The sequence below is a fragment of the Vidua macroura genome, chromosome 23, assembly GCF_024509145.1.
Source record: "Vidua macroura isolate BioBank_ID:100142 chromosome 23, ASM2450914v1, whole genome shotgun sequence".
Taxonomy (NCBI): Eukaryota; Metazoa; Chordata; class Aves; order Passeriformes; family Viduidae; genus Vidua; species Vidua macroura.
This window is the reverse complement of record NC_071593.1, coordinates 698,878-715,542: the sequence shown is the minus strand read 5'-3', so window position 1 is coordinate 715,542 and position 16,665 is coordinate 698,878.

The window sequence follows — 16,665 nt, the reverse complement described above, 5'->3', positions numbered from 1 at the left end:
GTCTCGAATGGCTGTTTTTGAGCGTCTGGAAGCCCTCCTGGTATGGCAGGGTCTGGGGCTGATATTCTGACCCTACAGCCATCTCCCCAGTACTGTTATCAATCTGGTGTGGTCTCAGGTTTTGCCAAGGCCAGTGCTGTCCATCAGAGTTTGGTAGGGAAGAAAGTGCTGCAGTGGCAGCACTGCCAGGGCTCAAGGGGCATCCATCTTCCTGGGAGTCCTCCCTCACCCCCATGGGAACCCCAGGTCTTCAGGGCCTGAGCCACAGGACTGTCATTCCTGAGCTCTTCCAGAGGCACCCTCAGTATCACACAAGCCAGCTCCCTTCACTTCCTCATGTGCATGCCCTGCCCCACAGTCTGCCCTAGCCCCAACAGCATTCAGGAGCACTCCAGCAGCACAGGGATGTCTCTGCATCCAGCCTTGAGATCAGCCATAAGCAAAATGGGTCTTTGAGAGACAAACGCCAAGAAAAGCCCAAGTAATGTCAAAATACAACTGGTGGAGTTATGGGACACAAAGAAAAATTGAGGTCACTCATCCCACTTGGGATGAGTGGGACATGTCCCACTTGGGACATGACATGGGTCAGCACAAATCACAGAAACTGAAATGCATGTCCCAGCTGTGTTTTGGATACGTCCCAGCTGACAGACTGTGGATATTGGATTAATTTGTCCCCCATGGCTTTATCTGCTTGCTTTTCAGAGCCTTTAATGCACCTGGCTTTTACCAACCCTGCATGTCATTGAGTGCTACTGTTTAGTTACATACAGTAGAAAGACCCTTCCTTTAGCTGGATTTACACCTGCTGACATCTCCCCTTGGCAAATCAGCTTCTTCACCTGTTCTAACTTACAAAATTTCATTCTTGCTCAGGCTGTGAAAACGTAAGACCTTTTAGTGATGGAGCTTTTGGAAAACCAAGGACACTTTTCTGAGTGACTCTCCCTGATTTACATATGTTTTTTTCCTTCAGCTTGCTGCCCTGCAGATGCACCACCTCTGCAGCCAGTAGTCATCACAACCTTCTTCCAGGTGAATATGCACATGTCTATTAATACAACTTTCTATTATAGTATTGATACTTTGCTTGGTGACCTTTAGTTTCCTAGGTTTTTATTTCAAAAAACTGGTATCATATTTACATGCCTTCTGGGACAGAAATTTAGACAGCAGGGCCCCACTGAACACCTAACTTGGCTCCAGCCATGGTGAGTTCCATATGCTCTGGTGATTTTCTGTACGGTCTATCAGCTAGTTTTTAAACTTTCCCATTCGATTCCTTGGCACCAGGCAATTTCTTGTCTCTGTTTTCCTGGGAGGCAGTGCTGCAAACTCCAGAGACAGGCAGGGTTTTCCCACACACCTGTGATCACCTCTTCCAGTGGTGGGCATAGGGCACCACCCTGCCCAGGGAGCATCACTGCTGGGATACCTAATACCCCTTGAGAAACAAGCCACATTATCGCTTTGGATTGGCTGTGGGACCAGGTGCCATTCCACAGGGCAGGAACGGGTCTCTACCTATTCTGGGGGAGCAGGATACATCTCAACAAAGAAAAGGGCATTTTCCAGGTGCAGATTTCAGCAATTCTCCTGCTCCAGGGGCCAGCCTGTTCATATACACTGTTTACCCCATCTCACCACACAGCCTGCGATATTTCAGGGTGGTAAGGCAAGAGCACACCTATGCACATGGCTCACCCTGCAGACAAGCCTGGGTGTGTAAGGTGTGCATGTGACCCATCACCTATGAATTTCATAGCCCTCAGTGATCCAGGCAGGGAATTATCCAGGTGCAGCCTCTGCTTACACCTCTCCATGGCTATTACCACAGCAAAGTGAGTTTTTCCCATGGCAGGACCAACATTAGCCTGCAGAAAACCCTTCCTCTCCTTCCCCATGGACAGGGGTTTAGCACTGGCCCACCAGCTCCCTAGGAGTAGGTCAGGTGAAGCCAAATACTTTTACTAATCCCAGCTCCGAAGAGCTGTTCTCAGGTTACAGACGATGTGAATAGGATCTATGTTCCAGGGTGATCAGACTTCCTGGAATTTCTGTAGGACCTGTTATCTGTTCCTGTAACCATCTGCAGCTGAATGTGCTGGTATGGCCCAAGTCCAAAATGCTCCCATCTTCTCAGCACCCCATCTGAGGTCTTTGAGTGAAGCACGGCTGGCAGCAGAAAAACTACCTTGCAGCTTCACACATGGGTCTCCTAACTGAGCAGCTCAGAGCACCTCAGAAACCTGATCTCTGCAGCCTTCCACGGCCCAGACAAGAAGAGATAAAGAGCTCTCAGCCACCGGACATGCTGAGTGTGACTCCCTGACTTATATCCAGCCACAGCCTGCCACTGACTGCATGGATTCATTTAGGGTTGACTCAGCTCCGCAGCATCACTTAGAACTTGCAGCACTCCTGAAATGTCCCTGAGCTATCCTATCCCTTGAGGAGTGTCTTAGATCAGGAAGAATCCTCATGTTGCAGCCTGTTCTTTCCTAGTAGGTCTGATGACGCCTTGGGGTTTTATGAGACAGTCTGGGCTGGGCTGATAGTGGAAGCTTGTCCTTTGATGAAGGCAAAAGGAACTGCAGTGAGCAAACAGCTCAAGTCATGTGAATTCAGACAATTAATATCTCTCCACACCACTTACAGAAGATACTGCACTCTCCACTGCAGTTCAGACTACAGTGTTTCCTTCCAATCACTACTAATGCTGGCTTCCTGAACAAAGTCTTAGGGCTTGCAGGCATCACTGCAGGACTTGGGGAGCGTTCAGGCTGGCATATACATCCTGTTCACAGGTTCCCCAGCTGCCCAAAAGGCAGCTTTCAAACCTCTGAGTACCTTCCTCTTTCACAGCCACCTATGTTACGGCAGCAGAGATGAGCAGAGGTGCTGTTTGTCACCCAACCATCTCTGTTAAGAACCAGCAGATGCAGTTCTGCCAGCTGAAGGATACCATTGCATATGCATGAAAAATGCTTCACAGAGCACCTGTGTCCAGTCTTAGGCCTGACCAGAATAGCAGCTCACAGGCAGGAGGATGGAGCTGAGTAGCTGTGGTTCACAGAGTGACCTCATCCCTGCTCCCCATTGCAGTCACTAACACAAATAGCATGGCACTTGTGATCCCAGCCTGGGGACATGCTGTGAGTCCCTTCTGGCATCAGTCACCTCCATGAAGGCCATAGTGCTACTCCATTCCCTGCCCAGCTCATACCTGGTCATTCATGGTCTTGTACTTGTTGCTTCCCTACAAAAGACTCTGCTTGCCCATGAATTCGCCTCCTGCTTTCCAGCCTGAGACTCTGCAGACAGAAAGAACTGCCAGAGAACCACAGAGAAAACATCCTCTTTATCCCATTGTCCACCATCCTGCAGCCCTGACACTACATTTCTCCAGTGTTTCCAGCCATTATATACATGGTGACATACATCCCTAGTTTTTCCTCTGGGTATCCTTGCATTAGCCTAAGTAGTTGCCTGACAGCACAGCCAGCCTGTCCTCTCATGGAAAATGCTGCTCAGGGCTTCACACATCAATAGACAGCAATTACCCACATGAAAAATGACAGAAAAGTCCGTGGACAGACAGTCACTTTGATCTGTGCTTCCTGCTCCTCAGCAAAGCACGTTCTTTGCTAGGCTTTGCAAGGGAGAAAACACTTTTGTGTGCAAGAAGCTGTGTCTGCCAATAGCAGCCTCAGCAGCATGAGACATAAATCTGATGGCAGAGCATCCTTAGCCAGATGAAACCATCCTGCAAGAACCCTGTCTGCTGCTTCTGGGATAAAATCCCACAGGAGGAGCTGGAAATACTTAATTGGAGCTTTCCAAGAAGAAAACAGGGGGTCCAGTTCCCCTACCAGCAAGCTCTGGTGCTTGCTGTAGACCCTGATCACCTCAGCATCTGAGCGGTGTTTCTAGGAGAGCACCATCCTCACCACTGCAATCTGGCTCCCAGGGAGTGATCTATGTCCTGAGGAATGTGGCTCTTCAACTAAACTCCAAAGGCTTTTGCAAGCCTTTCAATACCAAACACAGGGACTGAGAAGGGGGTGAGTGCCCCCTGAGGAGGAGAGAGCAGTGGGGTGGGATTAGAGCTGGCACTAACACCCTGCTCTCCACAACAGCATCTGAGCAGCACAGGGAGAGGTCAGGATTAGGGGAAATCCTTTGAGACCGAAGGGGAGTTAAGCAGCTCTCTCCTTGCACACACAGAGAGGGTACCTCCAAACATCCACCAAGGAAAAGGTCATGCTGGGAGCAGAAGGCAAGGGGCAGTCTTTGTCCCTTTGATTCAAAAGCAGAGAGCAATTAGGTGATGGACTTAGAGCCTAGGGAGCACCACTCCATGCCTCCACAGGGATCTTTCTGTTTCTCTGCTTTCTTTCATTCTCCAGCCCGGCTCCTAAATCCATCTGCGCTAGGCCTATAATTGAATTAGCCCAGCTCCTTTCACTGGGAACAACTTAAAATGGTTTCAATAGAGTGATTGCTTTTTACAGCCCCGGGACAAGTTTGACAGCAATCATTTAACACCAAGAAATTTATCCTGGGTGCCCGTTACACCTAAAGTACAGTAGGTGCTCTTGAAAACTCATCCTCTGGAGCCCTGTAGCAACCTGGAATCACAGGTTTCATAAAAAACACACACGTATTTTGTGATAAGACAGAGCTTGAAGACAGGAATGCCAAATGGACAAATCAGTGCCTCCAGTCTCTGCAACTCTGAGGACCTGATGGCTTATGTTTGCAACACTGAACATCATTTATAGGCTACTTTGGATACAACTTTGGACACCCTGGCACCCCTCAAGCTCCAGAGACACAAGTCTGCCAGGCAAGCACAGTGGATAATGCAGCCTCTTGGGGGCTGGGAAGGTGCTGCTGTCCCCATATCCTACTCCATCCTTCTCCACTCCAGTGGTAGCTTCTCCACTCCTGTATAGATGCAGGCACCAACTGCTGCCAGGTCTTTGGGAAGGTGGTATCAAACCAGCCTTACACTGTCTCCTCCTCTTTGTTTCCTATGTTCCTTGCCTGGCAGTGTTTAATAATGAATGCACCACTACCTGTGATGGACACAGGGTGCTCACCCTGTGCAAGTAAGCATCTTAGCTCTGATCAGATCCCAATCTCTGCTCAAATTTGGTCAAGGATGGGAGTTCTCTCATTGTCTGGGAATGGCCACAGAGCCACTCCATGTCCATCTCCATTTTCAGGTCAGGTCTGAGAGGCTAAGAGCCCTGCAGGGCCAAAGGAAAATGCTCCAAATAGCTCACAAGAAGCAGTCTCATTTTCACCTAGAGATTTCACTCCCAGTGCTGTCTGTTTGCATTCATCCCATGAGCTGGAGCTGGTTACATGGAAGCACCAAGGAAATTTTTAAGAAGAGGAGAGCAAGGAACAGGTAGACAGAACTATGCAATTGATTATCCCTTTAACAGGCTGAAAACATCACTTTCTTTATCCCAGCCTAGAGCTGTTTGGTGTAAACCTCTTCCATCTCTGCTCAGACTCCATTGTGTGGTCCTGCACCCTGGACCCTTGTCCCCATGTCCCAGAGGGGACAGTGCTGAAAGGTGAGTGCGTCTAATGGGATTTGGAAGCATTTGCAAGTGTGATTATACACCTTATGACAGGGAGTGACACATGGGTCATTTGCACCTAACGATTAAGAAGACCCCATAACCCAGTCCTTCCTTTTGTCTAGGTATGTGAGAGCCAAGAGCAGGTAGATGAAGAAAATGGAGAAGACATGGCAGATTCAAGGGATTTCACTCTCAGCCTGCCTAAACATTGTCTCCACATTTCCTCCAAGGCTGAGATACACAGTCCAACATTCATCCTGCCACCTAGGTGACAGCAGTGGCATCTTACTCTACTCCTCCCAGCACCTTGGACAAGGTTTGGAGGTGGGTTTGGCTGGAAATTGAAGGCAAAGAATATTAATAGCATCGAAAGCAAAGAATAGTAATAGGATCATTGGCTGCCGGGGCTCACCCCCAGATTGGGGTGACCCCAAAAGATGGAAAAGTCTTTCCTCCAACCTGTGCCTTCAAAGAAAGACTCAGTAGTCTTCAGTCGTCCGGTCTCAAGGTAGTTTATTGTATGTTATCTAAAAGATTTTCTTCCTGAACTGCTGCAGTTCTTTCAGCAGTTCAGACAAAGGCACACACACACACACTGACACTGTCTCTGACACCCTCTCTGACTGCCCAGGGGTCTGGTGCCATCTTTTATATCATACATTACGTGTTAAATGTTTATGGTTTTTCCCCAATGCCTATTACCTATATTGAATGGTGACTTTCTACTCTAAACCAATCTGTGAGTGCCAACATCACCATGAACATGGAGGTTAGGAAGGAGAAAGAAGGAGGACAGGGCACGCCCAAATCCCTCCATCTTAGAACTTCTGACCCCCATGTACAAAACTCAGACCCCTCTGTACAAGGCCTGAAACCCCCCTGTACAGCACTCAAAGATTCTTCCTTTCACTTTGTGACTACTTCTACTATAGTATCTAAACTTTTGTGATTTCTTGTTTGTCCTGCAAGGTTGGTAAATTGTTCCATGGAACAGATTCAAAGCCACAGGGGTTTCTGGCTGCATGCCAGGGTCTCAAATGCTTCTGACCTGGGCCCGGAACATCCAAGAGTGTCTGAGGGACACTTTGGGTTCCAACAATCGGCCAGACAGATGTTCCCATATGACAAAGCAACATTTGCAGGGGTGGAAGTATGGCTGATGCACCTGAAAAGCCAAATATGACTTGAGCAGTCTGTCATGGTATAAACTCAAAGGCAGTTGACACGCCAGATGCATTACTGCTGTGTTTGTCACAGGAAGGTTATGAAATATATAAGAGCTCCATTTTATATAAAGACATGACACAGATCTGCTCCTGGTCCCCCTGTGCATGTTCACAGCTGTGAGGAAATCTCATCCATGTAAGCAGAGAAGTGCATAGGCACAACCTTCTTTCAGTATTGGACAGACTAGAAAGATTTTTGCCTCCTGATGCTCCCACAGCATTTTTTCCAATCCCTACTATGCAAAAAAAAAACAAACAAAAAACAAGCAAACAAACAAACAAAAAACAAAACAAAAAAAACCCCATCCAGATCTCTTTTTGTTAAGTTGTGGAAATGCACTTAAAGTAAGTGTAAACTAGAAACTATTATCACCTAGAAACTTCTCCAGAACGCCTGAGGGCACAAACTCAGGTGCTGAATTAAGCTATAGGGCACACCCCTGTCTAATACCTTAGCTCCAGCCCACTTTCCTGCTGTCTCTCAGTTAACCACACTTGAGTAATTACAGATGTTCTGGGCAATCTGCAGGTTATGCCTCTAGCTGCAGCTTGTGATTTGCAAGGCAGAATGTGTACAAGTAAAAATATCCAGGAAGAAGCAATTTGCAAATTATTTTACATGGTTAATTATACAAATGAATATAAAAATGTAGGTTAGATGGGCCCTCTGGAGGTCTCTCATCCAAGCCCCTTCTCAGCACGTGGCTAAACTTGTATTTAGATCTGATTGCTCAGAACTAGGCTTTGTCTAGGGTGCCAAAATTCTCCAGTGATGGAGAGGGTTTTTGGTCACAGCCTCTCAGGGTCTCTTTCCAGTGCTTCACACTTCCAGGATGAAGACATTTTCCCTTATGTCCCCTCAGAGTTTCAATGCAACATGTTCTCATGTTTCTCTGTACACCTGAGCTGGGTATTTTCCTTTTGCACAGGTGTCTTTAGTAGTGGCACAGGCAGTTAAATCCCCACCAAGCTCCTCTTCTCCACATGCAGCAAACCTGTGTCCTTCCACTCAGACATCACATCCTCCAGCCGCCAACCACCTCTGTAGCCCTCAGCTGGACCCACCTCAGTTTGCAGATCCCTTTCTTCTGTAGAAGAGCCAAAATGGCAGACAAGATCCTATTTGGTCTTCCCATCTTCCTGTTGCATGAGGATACTCCATCCAAGGATCTGCATTTGCCCCACACTCATAACTTTTATGCCAGCCTCCTGAGCATGTCAGCATTCCTCTAAACAGCTCTGACCCCCAGTGTATTTACCACTTCCCTCAATGTGGTGTCACCCTCAAACTTTCAATGGTTGCATTCCCTCTGCTCTTTAGATCACACCAACACAGTGTATCTTCATTTTATCATCCTAAAAAGAAAATCTAGACTTTTCCAAATTAAAAAAAGGCCTGTGATTTTGAGCAAGCACAGTGTCGGTCTGTGCATTGCCCAGCCATGCCTTTGGCAAACAGGGATGGGATGGTGTCATTGAGCATGGGACCAGCCTGCTCTCCACAAGCACATATAAAAGGATGAAACTTCTCACCAACCTGAAAGTCCACAAGTCCTTAAAAGGCTGCAAAGGAAATAAATACGCACCAGGGGTACAACATGGAGCATAATTTGGAGGGTAGGATGCAGAGGGGAAGCAATTTATCAGGAGAGCAGAAGCAGAAGGAGGCGTGCTGGCTGATCATTCAGACTATGGTGACCTCAGCAAGACACCTTGGTTCATGCATTTCTTCCCCCATAGAGTGGTGGGGTACTGACAGACTCCCCAGGGAATGGTCACAGCCCAAGGCTGCCAGAGCTCCAGGAGCATTTGCACGATGCTGTCAGGCACAGGGTGGTGTTGTTGGGATGTCCTGGGCAGGGCCAGGAGTTGGACTCAATGATCCTTGTGGGTACTTTCCAGCACAGGATATTCCATTATTCTTATTCTGGACAGGTTACAGCTTGGCTTCACCTCTGAGGAACTAACGTTGTACAGAGTCCAAGAAACTGCTAGACTGCAGCTCCTTTGGTATCTATAGGAAAAAAAACAGTTCAAGATGGGCAGCACAGCCTTTTCTATCCTCTCCTCATGGAGGAAAAAATAGGGGTCTTCAAGGGCAACAGGATGTGGGAACCAGAGACAGTCACAGACAGCAGGAGAAGACCTAAAAAGGTTCAAAGGTGCAAAGATTAAACATCCCACTCCTCTTAGGATTCCCTTAGCTCTTCCCATGATGCAGAAGTCTTCAGGCTGCCAGCACATTGCATTATCCTGACAGCAACACCTCAGCGAGACCTGCCACAGTTCTGCCTTCTCCAATACTGGCAGTGTTACCAAAATATGTGCCATTGCCTTCTGAATGCTCCCACCACTCCCTGCTCAGGTGCCAGTACCCCCGGGCAGAAGCAACAGCCCCTGCATGTCCGCACAGTGAGCAGGTTGCACACAGCTGGGTGAGCAGTGCAGGCAGTGAGGACAACAGGGTGCAGGCAGTGAGGAGAGCAGGGTGCAGGCAACAGGGTGAGCAGGGTGCAGGCAGTGAGGAGAGCAGGGTGCAGGCAGAGAGGAAAGCAGGGTGCAGGCAGCAGCTAGCCGGTGGCAGGGGCCCACAGCAGCGCAGCCCACAACTGAGTGCTGTCAGGCTGCTGCCTGCCAGGGTGGGCTGGCCAGCCCCTGTGACAGGGACATCAAGGCTGGAGGACGGGAGGAGGACAATAGTCTTTTTTGGACTGAGCAGGAAGGATCTTTTAGAGGAGAGTGGCTGAGCAGAAGATGACAGAGCCTGCTGGAGGAAGACGGAGGTTTGCAAGGAGGAAGAACCTGCGTCATGCAGCAGAGCATGTATTACAATGTGGGGGGAATCTAGGCTCTTCCCCACCAGTCTGGTAACCACAAGACACTTCCCACACATGTTCAGAACAGGACAACATGAGGCACTGAAACTTTTTCGTGCCATACCAGACTGTTGTTGTGTAGGGTGGGGTAACCCCAAAGAGCCTGGGGCTGGCCAGGGCTAAGGCTCCACAAATAACCTCAGAAACCAAGGAGGCAGCCAAAACATGTAGTATAATCACAGATAAACACATAATCTACTCAGGTTACATTGAGGGGAAATCACAAACCACAAGCAGACAGAAGAGAGTAACAACAAGCAAAGGGAGAAAGGAAAATCCACCAGGAAAGACAAAAGTGAGTAAGTAAAACATGAGGGCTGCTGCTCTTCTCTTGACCCTCTCCTTGGCTTCCCTGCCTGGGAAACTTCATCCTTGCAAATTTTGCAAGGAGGAGCTCAGAAACTGGTAGTATGAAGCTCAGGCAGGAGCTCCACCAAGAATCTGCCTCTGACAGACATCTCTGGTGAGGTGGATGGAGAAGTGCATGGAGATTTGCTACTGGCACCCAGGGCAAGAGAGATGGTGGCCAAGCTCTGCACTCCAGCAATATGCTCTGCAGCTCACTTCAGTTCCAAAAAAACAAGGGTTTTGGAAATACTGTGGATATAGCCATACTGGTGGAGAGGTTCTGTTACCCCTGCAAATCACAATTTACACAGTAAAGAAGCCAAAAGGATGCCAGAGCCGGACTGAGTGGAGACCACCACTCTCAACCAGGGACGACTTTTCAGAGCACATTGGATTGAAGATGTGCAGATGGTCTGGAGTAAAAAAACTGCAGGCATTTCCTCCTTTCCTGCCAGCACCTCCTGCCCAGTTCTGTGCTGGTCTGCAGGAGCCGATTCACAGATGAGTGCAGGCACAGGAATGCAGTGGGAGTAGAGACTTCTTTGAAGATTCCAGCCACAGCATGACCAGTGGGAATGCATAGCTGGAGAGGATGAGCTGGGAGATAGCCACTGCTTATGAGATTTGCCATGAAATCAGTTCCTGGGAACATTCTGCCAACCAGCCACAGCTTTCCCAGCAGGGGTAAACATCCACCAAAACAAAAGAAGATTTTGCTTTTCTTTCAGAGACATTGCAGTAAATGCAATACAAATAATATCTTCACACATTGTGCTCCTGCCCCAGCCCTCTATGGCTGGGTAAGCTTCAGCAGGTCCTTGTAGGGTGGATGTTTGGGGGGTGCTTCCTGAAGAAGTCCTTCCCAAAAAAAAGGAGCCTCTGGCACTAAACACCCCACTTCTCTTGGGGTTCCCTTAGTCTTTCCATGATGCAGAGGTCTTTAGGCTGCCAGCACATTGCATTATCCCAACAGCAACACCTCAGTGAGACCTGTCACAGTTCTGCTTTTTCCGATACCTGGCAATGTTACCAAAACACAGACACACTAGAGAGTTAGGATTAGTTTATAAGGGACCCATCTGAGACAAAAAGGTGATAAGTAAAACATGTGAAGTTGCTGACTCTTTCAGCACTTGAGGGCCAAGTGTCTGTCCAGGTGTAACCCATTCAGCTGCAGCCCAGACACCAGAGCAGGGGGCTCAATAACTCACAAGAAAACATCCTCTCACCCTAGAAAGCTTGGTCCTACCACTGGGTGCATAATCCTGTCCCTCTACATGCCACTGTGAGATCCTTGAATCATAGGATAATAGAATATCCTGACTTGGAAGGGGCAGATAAGAATAATTGAGTCCAATCCCTAGCCCTGCAGAGGACAACCCCAAGAATCCCACCATATGCCTGACAGCAATGTCCAAATGTTCTTTGAGCTCTGGCAGGCTGGACTCTGGACTGCCCTTCCATCAAAATGCTCTGTCCCAGGTGCTCCAGACGAAGCCAGAACATTCTCCATCTCAGGAAAATGGGTGGCCTGCATCGGAGTAAGTCATGCTCTTCTGGGACACAGCTCCAGGTCTGCAGCAAGGCTGCTCAGACCCATTTCCTCTGCTGTGCTAACAGATATACAAAATAACCCACCAGAATATACAGAATGTTCCTGAACCATCAGCCAAACATCCCTCCTGTTAAATGCATGACCTCTCTGCATTACCAGTTTTCTGTAGAGACCACACATAATGCCCATGGATAAATCTCACCTCTCTGGTTTCCTTTTCCATGAGGCTGGCTCACACCTTCCCCTGCTCTTCACAGGACATCATGCCCTGGGTGAAAAAGAAAAACCTGCTGCTTTGCTTCCCTTCCAGGACAACCACAAAGACCATAGCCTCAGCCCCCTTGTGTGTCCCTTGCAGCCTGGGCAGCGCTTAGGAAGCTCCAGCATCCACACTGAAGGATACTTGTGAAAGCAGAAGCAGTTCCTTTTTGCCTGTCTCTGGAAAGACAGGGCTTTGGGAAAGCTCTCCCCAACATGTCCATAAGTGCAGGCACCTTGTCCTTTTCCTGAAGGCATCCTTGACCTCCAGCCCACCCTCCCTGGGACAGAAGATCGGAGCATGCAGCCAGAGTCACCCCAGGTGGGTCGGAACCCTGTGGGAAATGGGAAATTTTTAAGGAAAGAGAATGTGGAAGGATGTCAGATACTGGGGTATGTGGGTGCACCTGATCAGAAAACTGGAGATACGAGGAGAGTTGTGTGGGTGGACTGGGACCTGAGAGCTGAAAGGAGGAGACAGTCAGAGGGAGCATGGGAGGCCCCATCTAGCAAAGGGACAGAGGTTGCTGGTGGCCTGTGCAAACAAAATAGGAGCTGTTGGCAGAGAGAGGTGGGAGGGGGTCTTACCAGGGTCTGTGACTGGAAAAAGGGCTGCCATGTCCCCAGTTTACAGGAGGGCAGGCAGCTCCCAATGACACAGACAGCAATACAGGATTCCATGGAAATATCTCCTGATCAAGGGTTGTGAGGCCAGTGAGAGTGTCTTTACAGCCTAAATCCTGAGTAGAGGGCTGTAGGGACCATGAGACAAGTCTGTATTAATAGCAAGACATAAGTCAGGCAGGTATCAGGGGCTAACAAGGGCACAATAGACACCATGCTCCCCTGGCCTGAGAAGCTATTATTGCTCCAAGAAGTTAATATTTCCCATGCTCCAGATCCCTACCTCCTTCCTTCCTGGGGGATCTTGCTCTCCCCAGCAACTCCTATCTGCTGCACCAGAAGGATGTGACTTCTCAAAGGAAGGGACCCAAGGTCACTGGTAGCATCCCAGGAAGTGGAGCAGTTTGAGGAAGGCAGAAGAGCTAGCTCCTAAAACAAACTGGAAGGCAGGGGAGTTTCCTAAATGCACACCCCCCAGTCCACCCCATCCATCTAGTGCATCTCACAGAGGCTCTTGGCATGCTGTCATGGAGGGCTGGGAAAGCCTTGACTTACACATGCTACCCAGAGTAGACTCCCAGCTCACTTTCACCTGTTTCTGATAAGCTCACTAATCCATCCCCATAATGATTCTTTATTAATGAATGCTGCTGTGTTCATTACATGCCTTAATTAGTGTTTTGTGAGCAAATTCAAGGGGGTAAGAAGCATGTCACATTTTCCAGGGGGGGCTTTGCACACAACTACCAAAATAACTTTGTCTGTGAAGCTGGAGTTCCTGTTTCACCCTGGCCATGAGCTGTCATCATGAGAGCTGTTTCTGCCAAATCTGGCAAGCAGGCTGGGTGAGCTGAGCGGCTGCTCGCTGCCCAGTCTCCCCACCCCTCCTCCCTGGCTGGGCTCACTGAACTCCCACAAGCCAAGATACATTTCAGTCATGCACAGACTTGAAGAGAGATTTGTCATTGGGAGTCAAAAAATCGTGGAAAAGCCTGGACCACCATTGCCGTATTCACTGGACTGCTCTCCCCCTGCTGCTGTCTGCCTGGGGTTGGAGCTGGGGGCAGATGGGGTTGCTGTGGTCCGTGCTGACCAATGCTGATCCAGCTGGTCACTGAGGCTTAAAGTTTAAGGAAGCTTCCTGAGATATCCCCGGCAACCTTGGAGAAATGGCAAAATCCCTCCAGAGTCCCTGGACCAGAGGTGGGAATGACCTGAGATGGCACCAGCATGGAGCCTCATTACCAGCAGAGCAGCACAGGCCATCACCAGCACTTCTGGGCAAAGAAAGACTGGGAGGAGACAGTTCCATGCAGTCAATACCACCAGGATGGGATCTGAAGCAGCCAGACCTCAGCTCCACCCAAGAGGGAAAAAAGCCAGAGCAGTTGGCTTATGTGACCAGCACCACTCTAGGTGTCCTCCCCTGGCTGTTTCACACCTAGCATCCTACTGAATCCAGCACAGTCCCTGTCCCCCTTGGGCACTTTAGGACCAGCCCCTGCTCCTCACACATCTGAGACCACAAGCAGGGACACAGCAGAAGTGCCTCCATCATCCTGACCTATGTCCTGGGGCTGGCCACCATCCCACCAGATGAGCATAGGAAGTCTGGAGACCCACACCTTCACATAGCCCTGACCTAGATATGCACACCCTCTTTATCTGGATTCAATGGGTGCATGGATGCCAGGCCTTAGTGTCAGAAATTTCCTGAATCTAATGTCATCTTTAAAAAAAACCCATAATTTTTGCTTGCCATTTGTACCTGAGCTGTTTGCAGTAACAGCTTGAGGCTCCCCCTGGCTTGTGCCAGATCCAAGGGTCCTTATGCCAGAAAAAGGCAGAGGATATTGCTCCTGGGGAAGCTCTCTCCCATGATGCAAGCAGGGAGAACAGATCCCAGGGCTGCAGATCCCAGAACAGATCCCAGAAGCCAGCCCTGGCTTCATTACAGGTGGGATCATCTCCCCAGGTGCTGCAGTGGTTCCCCCTGCATTAACCCCTTGATATTCCTGCCAACACATCTCATTTCCCATTAGGGCCTTTCCCACTTTCCCCAAGAGTGAAATGAACCAAAACTTGCCCCTTAATCATGGCTCTGAGGAGAATTTAATTCCAGGGTTCAAAGCTTCTCCATCCCTTCCCAGATAAAAAGGCGATCAGCGAAAGGGGATGAGCTAGTTAATAAAAGCCAAAGAAGAAAGCAAGACTGAAGGGCCACGCCTATAGAGCAAAACCCAGCAGGAGAGAAGCAGCTTTTCTCTGGGCAAGCCTTTCTCCAGTTAATAATTACAAGCCAGGCCCGCCAGTTCCAACCCACTGCTCCACAAGAAAAGGCAATTAATTTAAGACTAATAGGATTTTAAACTCAAAATAATCCCAAGCGGGTTTGTGTGGCAGGTTGTGAATACGCTGGAGAGCCAGCCAGCAGCAGGCGGTATGGGGGCTGGATTTGGCAGAGCAGATGGAGGAACTAAGGGCCAGGAGATGAAATCTCATGTCCTGCAGCCACTGGGCTGGTGATGGCAGGTCCCATCAGGCAGCAGCTCTCCTCAATGGGAGGATGGCAAGGAGTTGTCTCACTGAGCTCATGAGACAACTACTCTGGTAGTGGCAGCAACCAAACACAAAGAGGAGCCACGAGCCCATGCTGAGCCCAGACCACCTCTGGCACTGGGAACAAGGGACTCCAAAACTCCAAAACCCATCCCCATCAGAGACAGCTGTGCCTTGGCCCAGGGACCATGACCATCTCCTGTCTCCTCATAGCAGGTCCGCCATGAGGTATAAGCATGCCCCAGCAATCCTTATTCTGACCTGGCATGAACTGAGTGTCCAAGGGAAGTCAAAGTAGGCGTTGGGCTCTTCAGAGACCTGCCACTCAGCCTACCTGCCAGAGCAGTTGGCTTATGTGACCAGCACCACTCTAGGTATCCTCCCCTGGCACAGGCTGTTCCACACACAGCATCCTACTGAAGCAGCACAGTCCCTGTCCCCCTTGGGCACTTTAGGACCAGCCCCTGCTCCTCACACATCTGAGACCACAAGCAGAGGTGCCTCCATCATCTGACATGCTGTCAGTCCCTGCAGACACCTCATGGCTGTCTTTCCACCTCCCACCCCAGATGGGTTGGTACAAAATCTCCTACCAGTCCCTTCAGGACTCTCCAGCAACACCCAGCCAGACTGAGCTCAGAAAAAGGGAGTGATGCCAGCCTGTGTCTGAGGAGACAGCTGGGAGGGCAGGAACAGGGGACTCATCTGTTGTGGGAGTTGCATGGTGATGGTGGGGAAGGGACGAGCTCAGGGGCCCTGCCCTAATCCCCTCCTTGGCAGCCAGAGCTCTGCTGAGTCACCAGCATGTGCTGGGAGATGCTGGAGATGAAATCCATGTGGAGCCACACAGCACCAGAAGTGTGTCTAGAAACAAGACAGCAAAGTGCAATCCTATGGGCTGTGCTGACAGGGATCTGCAGCCACACTGGCCAGAGCCATGAATGGGGTTTGACCCAACAGTTACTCTCTCTTCACACTATAACCCCAAAAGGTCTGGGATTTACCAATTTTTCAAGGAAAGACTCTTCTGACTGAAACAGTCTCTCCTGAAGTGTTTTAGCATGAACACATAGTCACTTCACTCCAGAGCAGCTGGAAATAAGGGCTTAAATGTCGCAGTATGTCCCTCATGAGTCTGGGTTTTGGCATCTGGTGTCCCTACAGCAATCCACTGCTGTGTCTGTAGGGACTCTGGGGACACAAGGATCATTCCATGAATATTTGGTGCCATCAGCCCACATGGAAGCATCTGCCACTTGCAGTGCATTTTCAAGGCAGGAAAAGGAAGGCTACATTTAGGAATACACACCTGTTCTGCAGGTGTTTGAAAAACATTTTAAGAAAGTCCCCATGTAAAAGGATTGGTATTAAGTACTCACAAGATCCCAGGATCTTATTTACTCAGCCTGATAAATAAGGCGTGTTGGTGTCTGTGCAGTGTCCTTAATCAACTTCCATGCCCCTGGGCAATGAAGAACCACAGCGCTGAACCGCAGCGACCCTGTCCCCTGGCAGGTCCCCAGGGGAGCACTGTCCAGACTGGGGGCTGAGGTCATGTCTCATACACTATATCCACTATATCTGTCTCCAATACAAGAGAGATACCAGGCATGGAA